The following is a 25,833-nucleotide window of genomic DNA, read 5'->3' as shown; positions in this document are numbered from 1 at the left end:
ATGATTAATTTCAAATATTAGAATTCCATATTTTCTTATATACGAGGAAGAATATACCCGAGAGTACATTATATTTCATATTACTTTATGTAGTAGTAAAATACATAATGTATTAAGTTAGCAAAATAACATTGTAATGTTTTCTTGCATAGTTTATCAACTGAACTACAGCTATATGTGTTATACGGAAATTATCCTTCATACAGCGTTCGCTACGATTCAACATACCCAGAATAAATCCTGAAATATATTACTTTCAGAAACAATGCTATTACTTTACGTTTTCTGTAAATAATATGCGGGCGTGATTTTTGTATCCAATAAAACATAGTTATCTATTAAAATTTGTATAAACTTTAATGTCCTTCTTAGTTTCATGCAAACTATAGTAGTAAGAGCAACAACATGTTTTGTGAGTCTACTTACGTATGGGCCTCGTATTTTATACATAACTTGCGATGCTGTGTTATATTTGTCTTCAGGTTGCATCACCCATTCGTTTTAAGCTTGAAGATATTAGCGACGTATTGTTTTACGCTCAGTGAATGAGGAATTCAAAGATCTATTATTTCTGGATGAGAGTTTAAAGTTTTAGGATCATACTTCTGTCCCTATATTTGATTATAGGTTTGGACTTGCGCAGACTGTTAATATTTACGCGGAACAAAATCCTTTTTAATTTTTTTATTCGATGCTTTTTTGCCGTGCGGTGCCTAGTTCAGAACTTCGCGTAATATTCCAAAAATGAAAGTTACATATATGTGTGATAAAATGTAAACGACAATCTTTAAATAATTCATCTTTTCCTCAATCCTGACTTTTATAAATTATTTTCGAAAAAATGTATTCGTATCATAATCAGTGAATATTAATTTTAATAAAAGTATTTTTTGTTTTGTTTATTGTAATATTGTACTACAACTGGTAGGAAGTACTGCATTCGAAAGTTGTATACATCGGATTCCCTAAAAAACTTAAATTAAATTACTGACGAACTACGCTGCCTTCGTACACGACTTTTACAAGTCATGCAATGTTTTAAAAAAAACTTTATTCTCTAAAGCTATGAATTTCTTATGCTCCATAAATTTTATTAAATTTGACATTCAGAAACTAATGTCTTAGAAGTATATGTTAATCTAAGTGATACGTTACTAAACTCAAAATGAAGCGAGTTTTGAATAACAGCGGCGGTGTAGTTTAGTGTTTCAAACAATGGCATACTAACAATACGATTCGACATAATTTAATTGTAAAAAAAGCAAATAGCGTCTTTCTTACATCTAGGGATTTAAGTGATAACGGCGTATTAATATATAGTACCTGTCTTAAACTGCTTTATTTTTTCGTAAAATTAATTTAAGCATAAAATGCGATTAAAATATTTGGCTCTTGGAGTAAATGATGTGAAATCGCTATCTTGCTATTTCAAGTATAAAGTCAAATTTAAAATCATCTCTATTCTACATTCCGCTCAAACTCTTCTTCCTTTGATCTTCCTTTAATCCCCGAGTTTCATTTCTAAGCTCAATGACTTCCCCTCTTAAACGTCCGTGTAGCTGTTCACATTCTGCTGACTAAGATCCATGTGATTGTGTTTGAAGGGTTTATTCCTTCTTTTTACATTTTTTTTATAGGAAGGAAAGACTTAAATCAGAGATCTCCTTACAGTTTGTTATTATAAAATATTTAAGACTCCTTATTGAAGCCAGTAATTTTGTAAATATTTTCGATGATGCATATTTTTTCCTAAGATTATTTTAACGAAATTAAAAGCCTTAGATAACCACATAGGCTGATTAGATCATACTTAGAAAAAATATATTCTATAGAAGAAGAAGAAATATAAGTAAATATTTGAAATATGGTTTAGTAAAATATAAAATCTTTATTAATCATATTTCATTTGCAGAAAAGAAAATTATTTTGTAATAATTTTATTGATTACATAAGTGATCATTTTGATTTAGTTACGTTTAAAATGAAATAGACACAGCTATTCGGGCAAAGGATGATTGAATTATTCACAGAAAAGTGAAATTAATCCAAGAATGATACGTTAGTTTATACCAAGGTCCGTAAGTTCATACTCCAAAGAATTTGAGATAATGCCGCACACGTTCTTGCAAGCAGTAAGGTTCCATTAAATTATTGATATTGGTTTGAGTGGAGCAAATTTACTATTAGTCCTGAGAATTTCTCTTTAGAATTATCGTCATTTTGAGGTTATACAGTATTATTACTACAGCATACGCTAGACACAAAGAATCGGCGAAGCCATGGCGTATCAAAGTTTTTGTTTTTGTGTGAATCTAACTTGGAAAGTCGATGATATTCAAAGGTGTAAATTCCTTTTAGAACCATTTTCATTTCTCAGGAAAAGAAATCTCCCGGTCTAACTTCCGCAGTATTTTAACTGTCGGGAGAACAGTTTCAATGTGCCGGTCTAACTGTTGGTAGAACACTTTCATAGATATGGTTCTTGAAGGAAGAAACGTAGCAAACTAAAATCATAGCTTAGTCAACTGAGCTAGAAAACTTTGCTTAATTATTTTATCTAATTTACTATCTCTTTCAGTTAAAAAATATCCCGTATAGAAACCTAGAGTAGGTCTAAAGCTTTAGAGCACTACTCAGTACTGATTTCCAACTGTATACGTCAGGTGACATCACATAGAATAGTGATAGAAAGTTCGATGAGTTTAAACACCACTTCTTCAAATGAAAGTAGCGGTTACCAAACGTTCTGACTACAGGAGCCGTTTTTAAAATCAATATCTATGGCAAATCACCTTAGAACTAATCTACATCTTTCTAGTTAACAGTGTTTACAAGTCAGCAAGAGGGTAGGAATAGGGGGATAGGTAGTAACGGGATGTAAAGTAAGCAGATACCTAAACAACTGCAGAGCCCATTCAATGCAATTATTTTTAAACTTTCAAATTTACCATGAAATCTGTTTATTCTTAACTACATCCAATGTCCATGATATTTTCAAAACGTTGCTATTCAAAAACGATTATTTCAATGATTATTCCATTATTCATATTCGAAGTTCAATAAAGGAGATTGCTGAGAGCAATGTAAAGAATGTTGAGAGTGTAAAAAATGTAAAAATTGTTGTATAAGATGTAAATTGTATATAAGATGTAAATTGTATATAAGATTATTGTATAAGATGATAAGAATGTAAAGATTGCTGCATTGATTGAGAATGTAAAGATAATAAAAGCAGAAGTCAAAGGGGAAGCATCCATGATTGCTGAAATATAAAGAATTGCTTAGAGCTATGTTGAGAGCAATATGAAGAAGGTTCATATAATAAATACAGTTCATTCAACATATTCACTCCTTGTTTATTATCCGTTACAGAAACAGTTTCAATTTAATATTACTAACCTGTAGTGCAACTATAGCACGCTTCAGTGCATACTAGGTCTAAATTAAAACATAACATTAAATAGCAAACAAACGTTTAATGAGAACATACGTGATTGCATATTTTGGTTTAGTTCCTTATTTTAGGATTAGCTAATATTAATTATAATTGCAGCCGATTGGCTGGTTTAAGAAGAATTCTGCTTCAATAATAATAATAATTTTACAATACTAATTTTACTTTCTCTGAAAAGATTTTGAATTCATCTTGTAAAACCAGCCAAAACTCTCGTAGACTGATCTGAAAACGTGATTTTTAGTTTGTTGTAAGATGTCACGTCTTTAGAAATTTTGTATTCTGCAGAATTTACCCTCAGTGAAAACCACTGAGCACATGAAACCCCTTTTAAGTCATCAAGCATCTTTACTTGAATTGGAGGAAATTTATCCTCAAGAGTTAAAATTATGCTCCAAATTACTCAAAATTACTCATATGCTCATTCATGCTTATGAGTCTTTTAAAGCCTCAAAATGCATTTGATTTCTTTTGTATTTCAGCTTAAATGTTTTACATTAGTTTCATTTAAGAAGCTTTTGGTAAAAACGAAGCATTCGATACCATTCGTTTCCATTGCCTCCAATCAATACGCAAGCCTTTTTCTAGTAGAAAATGTTTTGAAATTTGCATAAAAAACCATGCCATTTTTTTCTTTGCACTCATTTTGCCATTTGACAAAAATGCCGGTTCATTTCGCTCATTTTGTCAAAAATGCCGGCCAAATATCCAAGTTTTATCTCCAATGGCCAAATATCCAAGTTTATTATAACCAAATAGCTTTATCTGGTTGCGGTAAATTCGCAAGTTACTTGTTAATCTAAGATTAAAAATTTATGTGAATGTTCAAAAAGAGTACCTCAGGATGTGGAACATTTTATGTTTTCATTCCCTACATTTGATTGCCCTAGATTACTCTTGTAGAACAATTTGATTGCCCTAGACTACGCTTGTAGAACAATTTGAGTGACTTGGCCAGCGAACTTATCAGTTTTCGTGGAGTTCAGACTACTGTTCTCTGCTTTTGTTCGTTTTATTTATACATGCAACTTTTAACGTTTTAGTTAACTTACTTCCGTAAGACCCGTGTTGTACATCTGTGGTGCACGTGTATGTTTTCAAATAAAAAAATATCCTCGTTTGCACACCCAGGCTTTATCATTTAAAATTATCGTCAGTAGAAAGCTATGGTCAATCTTACCTTTGCCCGCAGTTGTGTTACACATCTAAACGCTTTTTCTGGAGACAATTCCTTACTTCAGGCAGCAGCAGAAACGACTCATGGAGGCTTTTCATATTTTCATGAATTGGTTTCAAGAGACTGCTTTTATCTTTAACAATGCGGAATGCATTTTTACTTATCATTGACTTTGGGGCATCCATGCATACATCTTGTCAGGACTAAGTGCTCTATGCATACTCTTGGCAAACATAAAGGTGACAGTATCAAGGTCCTGATCTCGAACAGTGAGCTAAATGCAGCTATGTTCTTGTAAGTGCTAGAAGAACTACAACGTAAGAAGGGTGTAAAAGACCCTTTTATTTAAATCACTATTTACAGCAACTCTCAGCTCGGGAGTGAAAACAGAAAAATAATGACCCCGCTTGGGTCTAAACTGAACAATCAAACAATTTAAAGTAAAGCTTAAGTAGAATTTCAAATAGTCGCAGTTCTCAGAGCTTAAACGCGAGATTGGCATATCTATGGTGCGTAGCAAGCCTTAGCTAAGTACTAACGCACTTAAATCATTTCAATAAGTATTAGAGTAATAGCTCTATGTCGTAAGAATTTAAATACTAACTAATCTTACGAACGTCCACCGAGCCGAAGTTGTCTAAGACTAAAAGCTCTCTCACCCTTGAGAAGTTTCTTACTAACCTTTAAATACAAAACTTGGCTCCAACACAAATTAGCATAAAGCTGAACCGCGCGCTCATTCTGAAGGGAAGTTGAAATAAGAGTTTACAGGAAAAGGTAACTTAAAATAAAAAGAAATTTGATTAGTTTAAATTAAAACCTTACATACTTCCCGCCAGAATCGACAAAAGGTGAACTATACTGGTTCAAACGGACCTGATTGAAACTTTGCGATTCTAAAAAAAAACTAAAACTTAACTTCTCCTAACCTAGGCCAATCTTTTACAGAAAATAAAATTTCCTACAATTTACAGACGAATGAACTGGACTTTACATACATCTTCATCTGTTTTGAGTTTATCTCTTTCGCACACTCCTTCCAGCAAAATCTGGAAGGAAAGATACTGTAGTAAAACATAATAACAATAAGTGCTGGGTAACAAAGACTTCTTTTCCTACCCTGTAACTTCACACACATAAACATTCAAGCAAAAATGTAATTTTTTTCCAATGCTCTCTACCGGTGTTGGATGAAGAGCGAACCGCAATTGCGAGTGTTTTTGTACGGGGGTGTTCGAATCTACCACTTACGTTCAACTTAACATTAGTTAGAATTTAACATAGCAAGACCTCAGAAGACACCCTATAAACAGCTAAACCTGAACTAGCTTCAAGTCAAACACTTTATGTGTATTTGGTGGAGAGTCTACTATTAACTTGCATACTATTGCTTTTAGCGCACATTTTTTTATGCATACTATTCCTAGTTTACATAAAATTTGCTTCATTCCAAAATTAACTTTGCACCTAACATTCATTGATACAATAAATCTATTTTGTTACAACATTTCATAAAACTTTTAACAATTTCATAAAAAAGTCACAGGATACAATAAATGCGTTAAATTTCTAAGTTTACAGCAAGTGCTTCCATATTCTTTTCAAAGTTCTTTTCTTAACATCGCATTCTACTGTGACAATAGTCCAGACTAAATTGTGTTTAACTTCTACCGACTTTTAATTTTAAAAATAAGTCTTTCGACAAAACATTATAATACAAAAACATTTAGCAAACATTTTCACAGCAATTCATTGTTTTTATAAAACTAATATCTTCGCAATACTTCATAGTCTATCTTAGAAATATTAAGCAATTTTAAATTTGTGAAATATATATATAATTTAAACCAAAACAACTTTCAATATAAGTAATCGTTTATCGCCCACTTGGCGTAAAAGTCAACCTCGCTTGAGGTAAAATGAGATTCTGCAACTTGCAGTAATACCTGGAAATTAACTAAACGTTATCATGAGAAATGCTACCTATCTTTTGTTGTAGTCGTCCATTTGTTTGTTTACCCAGTCACGTAAGGTTGTGAAGAGCTCCGCTTGGTTTAACTTCCCCCTTGACCTTACAATCGGCTGCACCAGAAGTATTACATGCATACCCATCATGTTAATCGACTTCGTGAGCTCAGTTCCTTTTTACATACACATCTTATATGTTAGTAAATTGTGCATTTTTTGCTTTAAAATGATTGAATTATGTTGTGCTTATCGTTCGGTTAAGGTTTTTATGCCTTTTGTTAATCTGCATGCAATAGTTGTAGAATTATCAACAATTTAAAATCTTTGCAAGTGCGGATACCTAATTTTTTTATCATATCAGCCGTATTTGCTTACATATGAAACTTAGCAGGATAGTGAATTAAGACAGTTTCAGCCTGTTCACTCTCTTTTTGCCGAATGGAAACAAAAGTAAATTTTCAGTCTTGTGCAGCGAAAAATATACTTTCTTGCCCGCTGGCCTAATTGCTTGTTTTTTGATCAGAACTCTAATTTTAATTGAAATTTCTTTTAAAAAATTGTTTTTACTGTGTTTAATGTTTCAAACTTTTATATATTTTTAAATTTTTAATAAAGCTATTTTGAAGTTTTATGTATTTTTATCTTGCTGCGAACTGAGAACTGAATTAATTCAATAGAAAATGTATCTCTAGACATCAGATTTAATCTAAATTAAGGAAATAATTTCATGAAATTGAAGAACAATATCCTATTTTAAGCTGCATATAGTTGATATTCGAAATTTTAATGCTGAACACATATTCCTCAGTTTCATGTATACAGATTTTATAAAATAGTTCTATATCCATTATGGGAACAAATTTTTGCCACAAGTATTGCGCAAAACGCTATGTCTCCTGCTCCGCTGAAATTAATTTCAATGGATGCTGAACGCTGAAAGTACGGTGAACTTATTTTGATAAACGAAATCTCTCATTGTAATAAATTTTTTGCAGCATATATAAATTCTTCGAAGGTCAAATAAGTAAAAGAATTACAATGTTTGTAAATGTATATTCATATACAAGAATATTCGGCGAGCCAAAGTTTGTAAATGTACATTCAATATACATTTACAAACTTTGGCTCGCCGCATATTTAGCGTGACCTCATGGCACGCTGAATACACAGAAAGTCCTCTTGAAGGGTTGGTGGTAGGGAAGATGATTGGGAGACCCTATAATCTGTCATCGCCAACAACGTCCCAACAACAAAAGATTAACTATGTACCCGATATTAGTAATTTATCGTTTGGTTATGAAAAGTAAATGCGACAGAAACCAAAACTGCTTCATATAAATGTGGATATAACAATGCACATGCCTCTTTTAGGCTTGAAAAATAAAGCTCAATTACTTTTGGTGAAATACTAAAATAACTGGCTTGGGGAATATTTGTGATTTTTTTAATCGTAATGAGCGATACTGAGAATGTTTTCTTGACACAGTGCTATAATCATTAGAGGTATACACTATTTTGAACTAATCTGCTGAAAGCAATTATATAAATATTTAAAATAATTAAATTTCTGTTTTTATGTTAAATACATGATTGCCGTCATTCTGTTCAAAGATCAAATTCTCTATATGTTAACACATTAACAATTATGACATAACCGAGATGTTTACGTCAAGCTTTGTTTTTCGTACGAGGCTAAAATTTCTAGCTACTGAATTGAAGATTACATTCTTTAAAACAACGGAAAACTTGTCTGCTTGCGAAGTTAATTTTCTCTGAAATGATTCCTCGGATATGTCAAATCCGCGCGAATTTCAGAATTATTTGGATTTCATTTTTCTTTTTTTGCTTCTTTTATTAACACCGTATACTATCTTAGCTATGATGACAGTATACAAAGGTTACAGAATCATTTTAGAATCCGCTTCTAATGATGAGTCGTTTCATCAAGCAATTAAAAATTTTGAATTAAATATATTTTAGTGATCTCGCTTGTTGTAAAGAAAATGACACAGATGCTGAAACAGAAGAGGAACCGTTAGTATCTAAAAAGGAATATTTTAATTGTAAGAAAACAAAAAGACAAGACAAAATGAAAGATAAAACTACCTTATCTTTTCAAAGGATATTTCTTAAACATGTTTCTAAAAACATTCTAATATAAAGCAAAGAGAATAAGAGAAGAAAAGAGAAATGCAACAAAGAAATCGCCAAATGAAAGAACTATGTCTTCCAATTAATGGTGGGAGTCGCCAAGTACCTTGATTTTTATGTAAGAGAGCACTAATGTCTTGAAACCGACTTTGAAAACAGATAACAGAGAACTGTTATAAGCACGCCAGAGTTTTAATAAACGATACATTAAAAGGAGATGAAGAAATAAAATCTTCTGCAACTAAAATGAAGTTTGAGAAATTTAACGATTGAAAAGATATTGATGAAAAACCAAAATTAGCTGTACAATTGCGTCATTTAATTTCTACAACCGTTATGAAGAGTTCAAAGAACGAAATTTTGTGTAAGCATTACAGACAATCAATTATTAATGAGTTTTTATATAAGTAAAATATTGTGAAAATAAGTGTTTGTATCTTTCTAGTTATATTTATATTACATTTGTTAAATTCCATTGATATTTTAAAAAATACTTTTATTAATGCTTAATATGATCAAAATAGTCGTGGACAAACGTGGTCACATAAAGAGGTGCCTAGTGGAATTATAAAATAAAGTTTCTTTTATTTTATTTATAACATACCTTTTTATTTATCTTTATGTTTCAATTAAAGAAAATGGTTTCTGCTGTCTGACACCCAACTTAAGTTGCCGTGTCCATACTTATACGCATGTGCCGCATGTTGCCGTGTCCATACTTATACGCATCAGCGGCACATGCGCATGTGCCGCTGATGGGTTAAAAAATAAGCAATTATATCGACTTAGTAACTTTGAATCAATTATCAGAAACATAATTATAACTCTTATAAAACTAAATAAACTGATTTATAAACTCTTATAAAACTAAATAAACTGATTTATTTAGTTTTATAAGAGTACACAGCAAGCAAAATTCGTACTTAAACTAGAAGATTTCTCTATTGTTTTATGCATAATATAAATATTCTAATATAATTCGCTGCAAAACCACAATGGAATGTACTTTTAAAGAAGTATTTGACAATGACCACCCATTATATGTGAATGCATTTTATACTTTAAACGCATTAGGCCTCAAAATGTAAATAAATTCAATCTAAGGTCGAATTTTACTATTTAAAAAATTTTACAAATGTGCTTGATAAGCATTTTAAAAAATTTCCACCTGAAAATTTATTGTTTCGTTTGTTGCAGAGATGATATAATTACTTTTCTAACATAGTAATAAAAGGTAAATCCATTAATCTTTATTGCTTCGATAAGACCTTAAGAAGGAGGTAATTATAAAGCAGTTCATTTTTATCGATTATTATTTACACATACATGTTATTTCTTTACAGTTACATTTTATACCATACCGTATTTGTTTTAAAATACAACACTTTGGTATACATCAGTTTACATGTTGAAACTATTCCGCAAGAGATGTAGCCGATTTTCCATAGCTTGAGATAAAACTAGTAAATATATTTTTGTTCTGTGCAGATTCAGAAGATAAGTGAAAACTTATTGTAATAAGTTTTAAAGAATTATTAAGCAACGGATATAAGAAGGATGTAATTTTCATAAACTCCATATAAAGAAATAGATATATGTATCATTTTATATTCGAGAGAACTGGGGTATTTAATTTTACACATGAGTTTCAAATGGAAAATATATTATCAACCCTTTGAACTATATTTATTATTCCTGTTTCTAGATAGTGAAAGTCTAGCAGCTGAAAAAAACTCATTTAGCAAATCAAGTAGTTAATTTTAATGAATAATACTTTTCCTTCTGTGCAGATTCAGAAGATAAGTGAAAACATATTGTAATAAGTTTTAAAGAATTATTAAGCAACGGATATAAGAAGGATGTAATTTTCATAAAATCCATATAAAGAAATAGATATATGTATCATTTTATATTCGAGAGAACTGGGGTATTTAATTTTACACATGAGTTTCAAATGGAAAATATATTATCAACCCTTTGAACTATATTTATTATTCCTGTTTCTAGATAGTGAAAGTCTAGTAGCTGAAAAAAACTCATTTAGCAAATCAAGTAGTCAATTTTAATGAATAATACTTTTCCTGTGTTCGCCAGACTCTTTAATTATTTCAGCATCGAAACAACTTAAGAAAGAATCACAATTAATTTCGGCTAAGAGAAGTTTTATATAGAGGCGGATGATACTAAGTTCTTCTTATTTCTCATCTCTTTTTTCAGGAAAAATGTCGGAAGACAAATAGCTGAAGTGAGCACCCTCTTTGCTTATAGCCACGAAGCTTAAGTACGATGACACTGGAAAAGAAAGAACCTCCTTTTATTGTTGTCGTTTTTCTTTGTTTGGCTATCGGGCGATCGTTAAGAAAGTTTCTTTTTTTCTCATCCTCGAGAAAATGGACGCTCGGGTGCAGGGAAGATAAATGACCACTGCCTGAAAAACACCAGAATGACAGATAAGAAAACTCCGTGACTCTCCATGGGCAACAGAAGTGACCGATCATACGGTTTTGGATAAAACTCTTCAATTTAATGATTTGCTTGTTTATTTGAGAAGCACAAGAGTTTACTTACACTGAAAGTTCTGTCTGTAAAATCCCTTACCAGACAGCAGATGCTAAGACAGATGCAGAAATAGAAGCTATTCTTTTAAAGCTCAGAAAATGTTGCAAACATGTGTTATTATGAAAAAATGATAGTATTTATGATTTATCTGGAAGTTCATTCAAAATAATTCGTCTCTTTGGAAAAGTTTCTTATTACTTTTATTTCTTTTAATACAGTATATTTTAAAATCCTTTTCGTTAACGATTTTAATATTTAATATATAAAGAAAGTAGCTATATTTTGTAATAAAATTTAAAACATTTTAACCAGAACAGAATACGAAACATATTAAGCTTTCTACTTAAAATGCCCTCCAAACAACACGTTCGTTGTATAATGTTTATTCTAACACTCAAAATTATTATTTCGATAAATTCCTTCTTTTCTTCAAAGACAAAGGTGTACTTTTCAGTTATATCTTGCGATATGCCATTTATAACATTTAATTATATTTTTTATAAAATTATAAGGTATTTTCTCCCTCCTTCCAGCATCCTTCTTGGTGTAATGGTTAGCACACTCGGCACGTGTTCAAGAGGTCCTGGCCACGGCATTGATCATTTTTCATGTCTCCTGCCTTCAAAATAACCTAATGACTCTATTGTGTAGCCCGAACTAAAGGTGGTGGATGATGATTCGGCAGCACGATGATCTGGCGAATGGGTCCCCTAATCCCCAGTCTCCCTTTAAAAGGGAGGGGGTCATAGTAGCTCCCTCCTTCCAGCATGTCTTCTAGGTGTAACGGTTGGCACATTCGGCGCGTATTCCAGAGGAGTGTCTCGTGCTCGTAGTCGAGTCTCGGAGAGAACATTACTGATTTGTCACGTCTCCAGCTTCAAAAAAACCTAATGTCTCTACAAAATAACTTCACTATAACAAGCTCATAAATGTGTAGCTGCTGTTTAGTAAAACATATGCTGTTTAGTAAAACATATGCTGTTTAGTAAAACGCTTTGAAAAATGCACGCCCATTTCATGTGTAACACCCTCTTAAATTTGCATCGATCCTGTAATCAATAATTTATATTAACTTCAGTAATATTACAAGTGGTCGTTCAATGGTTGTCTTTTTCATATTGTAATACATGCAAGGGTATGTAATGAACTGAATGTACGCAGAATTGATGATAGCTTGATAAAATTTGTTTTCCCAAACATAATAATATACAGTTCTGGAACCTTTCACACACCTTCACCTCTTCTCAATATGGTAGAGCATATTCAGTAGTTACCAGGTCAAACTCTTAAGAATATTAAACACAATGTAATACACAATCTAAGCATGATACCTTGCGCAATGCAAAAGCGCATCTAAAGAGCGAAGCCCTCCCTGACATCTCTCGGTACTCCGAACTCATCTCTGAAATAACATAGAGAACTGATGCTCTGTCCGGTCTTACATAATTTTCCCTTGGTTGCCGAGAAATTCACTCCTTTCTCGAAATTATTGGAAGACATATATAGCTGTAGCTACATATAAGGACCACTTACAATCGTTCAATTACTGTAGCAATTTATGTTTATTCAAGGACAAGACAAAAATGTCTCCGAATGGTTGCTGAGCTTGTTGACATTTAGCGATTTCTCGACAAATTTGGTGACAAAAATTAGTCGCTAAAACCATCACCAGCTTGGCGCTATCTCGCAAACTTGGCGAGAAAACCATTTACTTCAATGTTAAATGAACTTGCCCCTGTATCTTTTTTTTCGGGAAAGCCTAGTTTTTTGAGACAACATGTTACATTATACAGGAGATATTACAATTTTACGTATAATTTCAGTAAATGTACTTACGAAATTCATAAGAATATGAACATTTCATTATAATCGTGTAACAAGGTTTTGAAATTTTTGCCGAAAAACCTATTGTTAGAATATCAAAGTTAACATGTCACAAAAGAAAAAGACATTACTTTTATGATTCGTTTTTGGAGTTTTACGCCACTAATTCGAATAATTATTTCTAACTAAGCTGAAGATTTATGATGAAATTATTGGAATGAATATCTAGAAAATCTGTTTAAAATTAAAAATGTGTTCTCAACCTGTGTAATTAAGATACATTTTGCTTTAAAATTCATTGCTCTTCTAAAAATTCTCTCATGTTATTTTGCCAAACCCTGTGCATAATTATTATTAAAACGATACCTGGGAAGCAGCATAATTAACAATTTTCTACACTCCCTTTAATAACATTGAATGTAATTCTTTTAAACGAAATGAAGTTAAAATCTTCAGCGAAGGTTTAACAGAAACTTTAGAAAATCTAATTTTCTAAAAATATATTAACAGTTTGTGCTTAAATTCTTTACGATTCTAATAGAACGTACTTTGTTTAATGATATTGAAGATAATGTGACGATACGTATCCGCACTGATATTTTTCCTGCTGTTGCAATAGTAGGCTTGCTGGTTCCACACTATTTTATATTTTTGTTATACTAAGCATGGTAGTTTACAATTTTGCATCCAACATTGTTCTATCACTTCCAATCTGGAAATTTAGATTTTGTTATTGTATTAGTTTTGAAATTATTACCTCATTACGTGTGAATAATATGCATTCTCTGTTGATATTATTTGAAGAAAAATCAGATAGTTTCTGTTTGGCTGTAAAAGTACTACGCATTCTGATTTTAGAATTAGTTGCAATGTGAAAATATCTTAATACGAAATCTCAGTTGAACGCAATAAACATCTACGTAAGTTGTATCTTGAACCTGAAAAACCCTTTTATTTGACTGTTAGAATACAACAGCATACATTCTACAAAAGGAATATGTAAAATACTATAATCCGGAGAGGAGTGCTTCGTATAGAACTGGAAGCAGAGTTACATCCAGAACGAATCCTCTGATGTCCATTAAGCTCAAAAATATTTTAAAAGGACTTTATAATGTTTGCCGATTGAATATGTCTTCAGTTTTTGAAAGATCAAATGTTCTGACTTTCAATTAAGACTCACGTGCCCTAATGCAATAAAGACACAGATTACTATAGTCTTCGTTCATGGGATATTCTTGCCATCAATCATATCAATCCCTTTTTCAAATGCAGTAAACATGATATATCTCAATTTATCTTTAAGCAAATCTTCTGTTTTCTTTACTCTCAATATTCTGCATATATTCCAAACTAGTTTTAAAGTACATGGACTTGTTGGTATAGTTGGTATTATTTCTGTTTTAAGTAAAGTTGTAAGTACCACCAAAGACAATACACCATATAGTTATAGGTTTCATGTTCTGTATACACTGCTAAAGCTATAACGCTCTTTTGTGTCCACTAACATATTCGTTCCAGTCCAAATTAAAAATTATGTATCTATATTGACATGAGTGTATAGAAGTAGTTGGCAAATTTTAGTGATAACTGCCATCCTGTCATTTTGTGATATTTTTAACATTCTATGATTACTGAAAAGCAGGGGTTTTAATATTCATTCAGGTTGGGTGATTTGTCATGGGGGCATTATTGGTAATGCACATGTAATGGCATGAGAGGTGCAAATGCACCTCTCATGCCATTACAACTATCAGTTCCGTTCCCATATGTTAAGCTCTTCATTACAGCTTATTCATACTATATAGCAAGACATAACGGAATCAACAAATAAGCAAATTTGTGGCCTACAGATATATCTTCTGTTTCACATATTGGAACTGTTTGTCCAGATTAATGATCAACATTCTAAATTCTTTAAGAATATAAATTTAAAATTAGAAGATTTTTAGAGTAATCACCTTAGATCTCTTTGCGGTTTTACACAGAATGTTTTTATATATAATTTCACTTCTCTCATTATTATTTTAACTTTATGAGATCTATTTAATGTTCCATATGCATGTGTGTTTATATATATGTGATAATTTAATGCGTAGGAGGAATCCGGGTACTTTAACAGCTTGCAGTTTTGTGGTGGTTGGCACTACTAGGAGGTGTTGTAATGTGACAATCCATCCAAATATCTATCTAGAAATCCTTAATTAATCTACATGTTCCCAATATTTACTGGCTTGAATTCTCAGTGATCGTACATTGCGAATTAAACTATAGTAACAAGAATAATTAAATATTTGACTTACCCAATAACCCACATGCATGAGACTTGCGGAGACACATTTGTTTTCTAATCTCACACTTATTTTATCAAAACACATTTTCTGGATTAAATATGGAGCATTTATCACACACACATAAAATATCAAAATATCATAACTTAGAACACAAAATGTGGGAACCTAAAACTGGAACAGTAGGCGAATGCCGAAAACGTGACTATTGAGATAAATCACAATCCTGTCTCATCGAACATATATGCAGTCGAAATCTTCTAATATTAATTTCGTGCAATGTCCTAATCTTTGTTGTATACGTGCACGATCTTTTTTTACACTCACGTTTCATTAACACACTTATCATCACGTGGTGACACATCTCTGGTAATGCACATTCTGGAGTTGAACACCTGTTGATAATCTGCTTGAGATGTTATAGGGCGTTACCGTGGCAGATGGATTTTTAAGCTGAGCATTTTCATCTAAATATATTGCGATCTTTTAGTTCTGCTTCCTTTTATGCAAAAATACGACGACACTTCATGTGAAAATATACAGGAATGATGAAACTCCATTAGCGCGATATGCAGGAACACAAACCCGCACAACGTGCAGCGTCGCTGATTGCCAAGCGACAGCGGGAAGGACACGGGCGAAGAAGGGAAGAAATCTTGAATCTTGAATCGTCAGTTTCATTTTTAGTTCCAATTACTAAAGAGTTTTTACTAATACTTCAGGTAGGCCATTGGCCGCTCATAAACTTTTTATTTAAATCAAGGGTGCACGAGCACCGCACCCGAAGGCGAAAATGATCTAAGTGACAAGTCATCAGGGAATGCAGTACGTTGAGCTAAGTCCAAAATCATCTTTTATGCAGATTAAACTTGAACTAAGTCTATGCAGAAATGCTTGAGTAGGTGCTAGGAGCAATGCATGATTTGACTAACTGAGAGTTCCTAACTGAACAGAAAGTCCAAATCACGTGATTGATCGTCGCAATATCATTGGTCTGAATTTGCATTTGCATAAGATCACATTAATCGAAGATAATAACTAATTTTTTCAAATATTATATACAAAATTGGTAACAGTTCATCTGTAGGAGTAAAGTAAAACTCGAATTAATTAGCACAAGTTGAATTTAGCATGAAGGGAAGAAACTAGTCTGACTAGTGCTTATATACACACATGCAGTTCCGCGATTAAGATTAAAAATGTGATGATGGCAAACTGCGTGGTGTGAGAAATTATTATTCTCACAAGTCATCATGTTCGGGGATGGATATTTTGGTGCGCTTCAGCTTGAAGTTTGCGTAGTTATATGGAGGCATAAGCCCAAACTTTCAAATTTAGCCATTTCATAAAATAATTTTACTCCATTATAAATCACATCAGATGATTTTGCGGGCAAAGAATTTATCCAATCATATTTGAATATGATAATTTTTAAGTACACTGATTTTAAATTTAAGACGTAGGCATCTTGGAATGAAAAACGAAGCAGCGCGAAGACGTCAAAAAGGTAGAAGCTGGGTAAAAAAAAATGACGTAATTAACTTGCGAGCGGTATTTGTAACGAAACAGATGCAATTGTAGAGACAAGCTATGATTGGTTAATTTTAGTTTTAGTTACCTCTTTCAAGCAGTGTTATATAACATGGAAAGAAATCGAATTTGCGAAAATAGATGAATTTAGGAGGAGAGCAAGAAATCTGGAATAGGTAATTTTGAGGTCGCCAGTAATTTTTAAAGCAGTCATCGTATTTTGTTATATCTTACACACACACACAAATATATATATATATATATATATATGTAAGATATAACAGCATATATTTATATATATATATATCCACTGGTATGTAGAATCTTGTGTTCAGTGCAGTGTAGCCAGTCTGCCTAATGAAACCAACCAATCAATCTGAGGGCAGCGTGAATTAACTCTGATATTTTTTCATATTTTATATTTTGCAGTGGTAAGGCACTGTTTTACCCTCTTATCAAAGGCATGATTGACACAAAACATAGTTTAATATTTTTTTCCATTTAAATTTCCAAGGGCGGGTGGGCACTAATCGTTATAGACGTCGGCCACTACAATGGCCAAGGCATTCGCCACTTTATTAGGTGAGCCACCGTTGCGTCCTTGGAAAGACAATTAACATCCATGACTTCTCTGGAATTCGAACACGGACCCTTCGGTACGACAGTTACAGTCACTACCCATTTTTGTGTCTGGGCGGCCGACACAGATAAATATAACACAATTTAATTTAACCCCTACCGATTAGAGGGAAAGTATGTATCTTAAAAATTGTCGATACATTTTGACTTGTGTATTTGTGACAAAAGCATAACTGGTGCTATCTAAAAATCAGAGCATTAGGCGGCCACCATGCTGAAGCCGCTCTACTTGAATGATAGCAGAATCCCTGGATTTAATCGTTCATTATCGAGATATGCAGAGGCTACTTACCAATTTGGATAGCACGATACTGGATGCGGCCTTTAAAACAAAAGTAACTTGCTTGACCAAAAACAACTAAATGGATTTTAGATTTGACCTGCGATGATGGAGCTTTTCAGCAAACATCTTTATTTGCTTTGGATTTTAATTTACATTTAAAGATCTTGCGCATGATTTACATTTGTAAAACATTCTAGATCTAGCGAATATTTATGTCATTAATTTAAAGGAAGATAATATAATATTAAGTTGACTGCCAGTAGAACAAAAGACAGTGTAACAGTGTCAAAAAGAATTACGACTGTACATGAAAACATCTAAATGTAGATAAGATTTATTAAGATTGAAACAAAAGTTGGAAGCGCACTCATAATTCGGAATACAGAAATAAATACTTAAACGGATTACATTTCTAAGTGCATTCATTATTAGAAATTCCGAACACATTAATAACTTAAATTAAAATCATACGCAACAATTTGTTTTGGTAAGTTAAAATTAAGAATTTGTATCTTAACGTTGAAAAAGGAAAAAACATAAATGTAAGATGTTAAACGTTCGTTATTATTCCACACATTTCAATTGATGAATAATATACACATAATTTCCATAATGATTCAGATTATTTTAATAGGGTAATTCATTTTGAGTGTTGTGCACTTTCCCCACTTAATGAAGTAGAGAATTTTACTGTGGAACATGTCATAGAAGTAACATATGAATACATTGAAAATCTAATATGTAGTAGAAGTTCAGAAACTGAAGAAAACTGAGGACGTAAGCATTGTTAGACACTAGTATGTATGTAAAAGAGAAGCATTGCTTGTATTTATTAAGAATTGCATATATATCTCCAACGCTCTGTCGAACGCTAAATTCTACTCCTGTGCCAAAAAATGAGTTCTGTAAGCAGCGCTGGCTGATTTTATGGGATTTAAAGAGACAGCATGTTAAATTTAAGAGACAGGCACATTAACTCTACAGTGTTATGTAAACAAGAAGAACATCCTGCAGATTATTCAGATTTCTTTTACGAATAGATAAAGTTATTAATATATGTGCTCCATAAAACCAATGTCATTGCGTGACCCAAGTTTCAAAAATCGAATCTTAACTTTAATGCATACATATATTTGAACATTTTAGAAGAAATGCTTTTGACAATAGAAAGCAATAATTGCGTAATTGTCTTTAAAATCTTTAATATGTTTCACTTAATGTTGTCATCTTACCTGGGCATACTACAAAAATTGGTGCGTAACCATTAAGTTCATTCGAAATCTTATGAGTCTGTAAAGTACAATATACGAGCATCTCATATAGACGGAGCTTCCTTAAAATAATAATCCTTAGAACTAGAAAAGCAATTTTTATAGTATTTGAAACAAAAAGTGAAATAGAAATAACTCAGCCTGAAAAGTCTTTTAAGTTTATTGGATTATGGGAAACACATGAAGACTATCTGCTTAAGGGAGAGACGCCTGCGTGGGGGACTTTCTAGGGAAATTAGCTTGTATCCACCACACGCATGGGAAAAAGCGCCCACAGAACCAGCTTGCTTCCATGCAGTCGAATTCAGGTTAATCCAACTTTGTTCAGCAACTTTACCGCTCGGCCCACGGTGGGCCTATTTATGAAGTGAATAAAGATAATAAAATACAAGATTTAAGGTAGCAGTTTGTTTTGTACACTTATGTGTTAAAAGTTTGTTTTATTTATTTCAGAGGAGGAGGTAATGGGCATCATAAATATATGTGCTCTGAAGTTCATATTTATAAATAAAAATACATTCATATGTTTTTTGTGTCGTCACTTTTGCTAAAATCAATTACTATGCAAAAACACGTGATCATCTTACACGAAATGGTTTATGGTATGGTACCCAATAAGCACAACTATTTGTGCTGCGCGAAATCATAATGAAACTTTCAACATGCGGACTGAAGTTTATTATTGCTTAGGTTTTGGCTAGGATAACGTACAAGGCTTTGTAATTTTGGTCATAGTCTTCACTATTAGATGGTTTTTAGGGATTATATTAAAACTGGAAAAACAACTTTTTGTATTGCAAATTCGAAAACTAATCTTACATTTTACAATTTCTGCATTCAAAATGACTGTTTACTTTTCTCATTCATTTACACAAAATTTTAAATTGTAATTAGCTTTATTAAAGTTAAATATACTAAATGTTGAATAATGTTTACGAGGTAATTAAAAATGGCTACACATCTGTAAAACTGATTAACTGGAAGAGTTGAATTTAATTAACTAGACTTCGCTTGTTCGTGGACTAAGGTAACATAAATTTCTGATCGAAAATTTATTTTCACATTAATACGTGAAAAGAAAATCAGCGTAGTAAAAGTTATGCTTGTTTAAAGTGAGTTTTAGATAATAATACGATGGATTTCATGTTAAAAGGAAATGAATTTTATGGCCAGATTTTTACAAGTAATTAAGATTTAGTGCCACATCATCTTTTGCTCATAACGTTCCAAATGCGCGAACTCTTTACTTAATATTTCCATTTTATTGCAGTTTCAGAGTTTTGCCCATGCAGCCATAAAATTATATTATCTAAGATATAAGCGAAAAGCCAAAATTTATTTATTGTTTTATAAAGAAAGTATAAGGAAGTATTTAAACTTTTCTTTTACTTTTAATGCTCTCCGTGTATTTAATTGTTCGCAAAATAATAAAATTTGTCTGTTTGTTTTGATGCGTATTTAAGTGACGTTGGTAATCACGATGGAAACAAGTATGGCGGTCTGTCTCGAAGAGGTAAAAATAAAACAATGTGCTTTGGTTTACAAGAGTTAGATGTATTTCTGAATGACCTTTAAACGTTTAATTGAGGTGCCTTACTAAAATTTTCATTTGTGAGACATGCCCATTCTCCATCCAGCACGTAATGTGCAACTTCTAGATAATTTAAATGAGTGATACTTAAAGCATGGATTGCGATCCCCATCAGGGTAGTAAAAATTTATAGTGGGGTCGCAGTGTGTATAAAAGTTCTAAAAATTCGGAACTGTTAGCATATAACTGTGGGTATCCAGCTTTGACTGGAATCATGAAGATATTTTTGGAAGCCGTTTACATTTTTATGGAGTCGCTCTATCATAAATTTTGAATACCATGATCCAGGCGAATCCGAATCTTCAGCAAACTGGATTAGCCTAAAAGAAGAAGAAGTATTTCAAGAGTAAAACATAGTAAAAACTGCTTGCTTTTATTGTGTATTATTATTTTATTATTAGGACATGCGTCTATAATTGCTAGCAACCTTAGTTAGAAATCCATTCATGAAATATACAGTTTGTTACAGGTTTAGCAGTAAATAAACCAAACTTGACCTTTCTTTTTGTTAAAGGAATAAAAAACTTAATATGTGCTTGCTTTCGTGGTGTAAGCGGTCAGCTTTTCTAGCTAGCAAGTAAAAATTCCATGTTTCTCTATCCTGGCATTTATCAATTTTTCTCAAAACCTAATCATCTTCAGAGAGGTATCTGGGGTACAGTCAAATTTGTAAGCAGTTTTTTTCGGAAAGGGGAGATCTATCTATCTATAGTTTGAGTGAAATTCGTCAATGGAAAGTCAGAGCTGTTTTTATGTGCATTCTTTTAAATAATTTAACTAATATTTTTGTTCTCCATACATTTAGTTCGAATTTCGCTATAGCTGTCAGTTTGAAAATTTTACTGAGATACAATATTCATCAGAAGTCGATCTGTCTGTTATTTTATGTGGTGAATGAAATGAGTGATTTTTGTGGTCGTTGTTACAGTCAATGCTTGTATCATAGTATTTAGGCTTTGGCAGCTTATGAAATCAAGGTCTTCTCTACGAAAAGATGCTTTACATTCGAGCCATTTCCAGGAGCTCCACCTATAAACAATTTTCACGGAATGTGACCTTCCGGAATGTTTCTATCTTACTTTGATTGACTCTGCTTGTCAGAACATTTAGCATTACCTCGTTCCCATCCACCCATAGTTTTTCTTATCAAAAACGTATTTTCAACGATGGTTGGTCGCAAATGATATTCGTTTTCTGGCAGAAGAAACTGGAAGAGATTAAATTTACAAATGCATTAATTTTTCCCATCATATGCGAACTGAGAGTGTCACCTCAAATTAATACATTTCTTAAGCAATGCTTATTATGTGAAGAATATTTTGAGTTTAAATTCAGTTCTAAAATATTTCAGTGACAAAAACCTCTAACTAATGATACAATATTCATCAGAAGTCGATCTGTCTGTTATTTGATGTGGTGAATGAAATGAGTGATTTTTGTGGTCGTTGTTACAGTCAATGCTTGTATCATAGGATTTAGGCTTTGGCAGCTTATGAAATCAAGGTCTTCTCTACGAAAAGATGCTTTACATTCGAGCCATTTCCAGGAGCTCCACCTATAAACAATTTTCACGGAATGTGACCTTCCGGAATGTTTCTATCTTACTTTGATTGACTCTGCTTGTCAGAACATTTAGCATTACCTCGTTAACATACACCCATAGTTTTTCTTATCAAAAACGTATTTTCAAGATGGTTGGTCGCAAATGATATTCGTTTTCTGGCAGAAGAAACTGGAAGAGATTAAATTTACAAATGCATTAATTTTTCCCATCATATGCGAACTGAGAGTGTCACCTCAAATTAATACATTTCTTAAGCAATGCTTATTATGTGAAGAATATTTTGAGTTTAAATTCAGTTCTAAAATATTTCAGTGACAAAAACCTCTAACTAATGATATTAACAGAAAACTTTCATAAAATGAGATATACAATTTGGTTTCTTTTTTATCATGCAATTTTCAGCAAGAAAACAATTTTACATTAAAAAACGCATGATACAGTTTTTATATATAATCATATTTTTTTAATATGATTCTGCTTCCTTTATCCCCTGTTGCTTCCGTCCAAGCATTACTTAACTGAAGGCCTCTTAAGAAAGTATCATGAAAAGAACTGTCATGCGGGAGTGCAGATATTAGCTGCTAAGTTAAGAGAGCGTTACTGGATCATTTCGTCGAAACGTAATATAAGATCTTGCGTAAGTCGATGTGTAGTATGTAGGAGATTTACCGATAAGGCTTTATCTACCCCTCCGATATAGTTACCCCTTGACAGAATAAGAGATTCGGCAGTCTTTGAAACAACTGGAGTCGATCTTTGTGGACCTTTACTTCTGAAACCAAATAGTAAAGCTTGGATCGTCTTGTTCACCTGCGCTGTATACCGGGCAATTCACCTGGAGCGTGTCACCTCTCTGAGTACCGAAACGTCTCTACAGACTCTGAGACGGTTCATTGCCAGACGAGGCCGTCCTGCGACAATGTATTCAGATAACGGAACCAATTTTACCGGAGCAGACAATGCTCTGAGATGCCTGGATTGGAGAAAAATCACAGAAAACGAGTGTTTTCCAATAAAATGGAAATTCAACCCCCCTACGGCTGCGTGGTGGGAGGATGGTGGTAGCGCTTAGTTCGTTCCACCAAGACTCTTCTCGTGCGAATTCTAGGGAGATCGTCGGTGAATTTCGAGGAGTTACTGACCGCCCTGTATGATGTTGAATCCACATTAAACAACCGTCCTTTAACATACATCTATGATTATTCGGAAGAGCTCGTACCTCTGACACCTTCCCTGTTTTTGCAAGACTTTAAACAAGTGGGGTACCAGATCTGGATTACATCGATTCCCAGAAACTGAATGTGCGTGTAAATTACTGCAATACTTTGAGACAAGAACTGAGAAGTCGCTTCCGCAAGGAATATCTGGCTCAACTAGTGGAGAAGGCGACCGCTTCATGTCAAAACCTAAAGGTGGGGGATGTTGTCCTCATAGAAGTAGACAATAAAAAACGTGTAATGTGGCCAATGGGCAAAATTGTAAAAATATTCAGTAGCAGAGATAGGGCTACCAGGGTGGTACAGGTAAAAACAAGCAGTGGATATTTGGTAAGACCAATCAAAAAACTGTATCCACTAGAAGTTTCAACTACCAGTGATCCTGTGCTAACTCTGGCAACTGAAAAAAGATCTAGATACGGTAGAGTCTTAAAACCAAGGACATGCTCTTAGGCATAATGTACAATATAGACGTTTTGGACTTATATCCTCTTTTCTTTAGCAATGACTTTAATTAAAAGTTTACTCCTTATTGATCTCATTTTAGTATGATCTGTCATATATATTGTATGTTAACCGAGTTTCTTTTATGTGTTTTCTAAACTAATACATAGTACTGTTTTGTTTTATTCGTAATGTTAGAAAATTTTGTGCAATGTCTGATTTTAAGAAAATCAGGGTGGGAGGATGTTGTACCTCTCATCATACAGCGAGGATAAGTCTGGCAACAGCTGCAGGAAGAAAAACTTGGCAGTGCTGGAATGGCAACAGCGGATGATATTCTATAGATTTTAAATTTTTGATTTTGAGTCGATGTTTCCTCTGCGATACTAATGCGTTAAAACATTTGAGTTTTGGGTGAATGAAATGAATCCGCTGTCCCGCTGCGGATATTAGTAAAATATATTTAGAAAATTAGCTGCGTTGGAAAGGATGAAACCTTGTGTTTGAATTTGCGGTATTTTTCCTCCTAAAGTTGCGTCGAATTCAGAATATTATGCCAGGCTTATTCACGCTGGTGCAGATAAGTTCAAATTTTGTTTATTGTGTTTATAGTATATAACTTGCAAATATATGAATAGAATTCTATAAAATAAACATTTAAAACTCTGGAATGGTGTTTTAAAATTTTAGATGTAGAGTATTCACATTGCTATGTCGGAGCCAGTGGCAGTCAGGTGTAAAGTAAAATTGTTTTATTCCACGACATAACATTCGCTAACGTGTTTACTAATACATATACGTATACGTATTGGCATAGAAATGTGTATTGCTGGCTTTCGGTATTGATTGAAACTGTGGAAGGATCTAGAATATAATTTGGAAATTTCATAACTTCCCCGCCTTTCGTCTCCAAAGGTTTAGTTACTGCTCCCCGATGACCATCCTGACCGTGTACGTTTTGCACAGTGGTTCTGCAAGAAAATGCTCGTGAAGTTAATTTCCCAGCTTATGTGCTGTTCACGAATGAGGCCACATTCAATTGATATGGTGTATTTAATCCCCATAATCAGCATTTGTGGGCTTAAGAAGACCCCCACGGTGTGTAGCACCACGCGGCACAAAAACGTTTCAAAATTAATGTGTGGGCGGGTCTGGTCGGTGACTGTTTAGTCGGGTCGTACCATTGACCATTCAGGTTGAATGTCGCGAATTATCTGATCTTTTTGGAGGAGGTCCTTCCCGGCTTGCCTGACGATCCATCAAATGCGAAGCCCATCTTGGAATGCCTGTCCATTTTGAACTGGATTTTCGTAGACATTTGAACAGATCATTTTCGCATCGAAGGATTGGGCCTGGTGATTCACTTCCCTGGGCCCCACGCTCAACGAATTTATCGAGCCTTGATTTCGTTTTTCTGGGGAGCCATAAAAAGTGTCATGTATCACGATCATGTTGTGTCTGAAATGGATTTCGTGGCAAGACTCGCTTGCGCATTGCTACAATCAAAGAAACTCCCGGTGTGTTTTAACATCCCCGGCAATCAATCGTCTGTCGATGTCAGGCATGTTTGGCGTCTGACGGTGCACACTTCGAGCATCTGTTGTGACATTCAAGCTATCGTACACCATTTGCATCCATGCCCACTAAATGTTTAAAATTAATCACTCTTTTGTTTCCTTTCCCATCTTCTACCTCTGCTGCCACTTACCCGTGACATTTCCGGACATGGGTTCCTATGCAATTCTTAATCCTTATGATTTGCCCCACCTTCCCAAGAAGTCTGTCACGCAATTTACGGGACACCCTGTATATGTGCCATATTCATCGATTTTAGAGTTATTAGGTGCAGAAAAAATATATAATTTAAAAA

This window comes from Stegodyphus dumicola, chromosome 2, assembly GCF_044657685.1.
Source record: "Stegodyphus dumicola isolate Sdum_Otavi_A_Nest chromosome 2, ASM4465768v1".
Classification (NCBI taxonomy): domain Eukaryota; kingdom Metazoa; phylum Arthropoda; class Arachnida; order Araneae; family Eresidae; genus Stegodyphus; species Stegodyphus dumicola.
Note: the sequence above shows the minus strand (reverse complement) of the source record.